The 1,019-nt window shown below is 45.3% G+C and overlaps 1 pseudogene; it reads right to left on the bottom strand.

Annotated features, from left to right (window-relative positions):
* Positions 1-125: 125 nt before the first annotated feature.
* On the bottom strand, positions 126-746 carry LOC126496424 (40S ribosomal protein S11-like; annotated as a pseudogene).
* Between the last annotated feature and the right edge of the window lie 273 nt (positions 747-1,019).

The following is a 1,019-nucleotide window of genomic DNA, read 5'->3' as shown; positions in this document are numbered from 1 at the left end:
TTTTTCGAGACAGGGTTTCTCTGTGGCTTTGGAGCCTCTCCTGGAACTAGCTCTGTAGACCAGGCTGGTCTCGAACTCACAGAGATCCGCCTGCCTCTGCTTCCCGAGTGCTGGGATTAAAAGCGTGCGCCACCATTGCCCGGCCCCAGAGGACTTTTAAAAACAAGTCCTGAGTGCTTTATTGTATATGATTTGCATATATTTTTTCTAGTGTTTAATTTATTTTTTTTCATACTCTTTTTTCCCCCTGGTGAGCCAGAAAATAACTTTATTTGTTCTAGGGAGCTGGACAGCACTCTCAGAACTTCTGAAACTGTTTCTTGGTGCCAGCGGCCTTAGTGACCTTGAGCACGTTGAAACAGTCTTGCTCAGGGGCCTGCACTTTCCCACAGTGACAGTGTCGCCGATCTGTACATCCCTGAAACCGGGACAGGTGCACAGACATGTTCTTGTGGTGTTTCTCAAAGCAATTGTACTTTCGGATGTAATGAAGATAGTCCCCACGGGTGACAATGGTCCTCTGCATCTTCACCTTGGTCATGACACCGGACAGGATCCGACCTCGGATAGAGATGTTGCCAGTGAACGGGCATTTCTTGTCAATGTAGGTGCCCTTAATGGCCTGCTTAGGTGTCTTGAAGCCTAGACCGATGTTTTTGTAGTACCCAGGGATTTTTTCTTTGCCAGTTTCTCCAAGCAGAACATGCCATCTTCCCGGCAGCCTGAGGAAAAGAGAGCTACTTACTCTTTTTTAGGGGGTTGGATGGGCTTTGGTTTTTTTGAAACAGGGTCTCACTATGTAGCTCTGGCTGTCATGGAACTCACTGTAGACCAGGCTGACCTTGAGACCTTGAATTTACAGAGAACCACCTACCCCTGCCTTCCAAATGCTGGGATTAAAGTCATGTTTATATTTATATTATAAAAGTACAGTCACACCCAGCTATATTTTTGCATATTCTTAATAGTATCTTTTTGTTTTTGAGAGAGGAAGTTTGAAGAAGTATGATTTGTTCCCC

This window comes from Alexandromys fortis, unplaced genomic scaffold, assembly GCF_014885135.2.
Source record: "Alexandromys fortis isolate MF-2015 unplaced genomic scaffold, M_Fortis_MF-2015_v1.1 scaffold_4238, whole genome shotgun sequence".
In the NCBI taxonomy this organism is placed as follows: Eukaryota; Metazoa; Chordata; class Mammalia; order Rodentia; family Cricetidae; genus Alexandromys; species Alexandromys fortis.
Note: the sequence above shows the minus strand (reverse complement) of the source record. Positions and strands in the feature narration are given on the sequence as shown.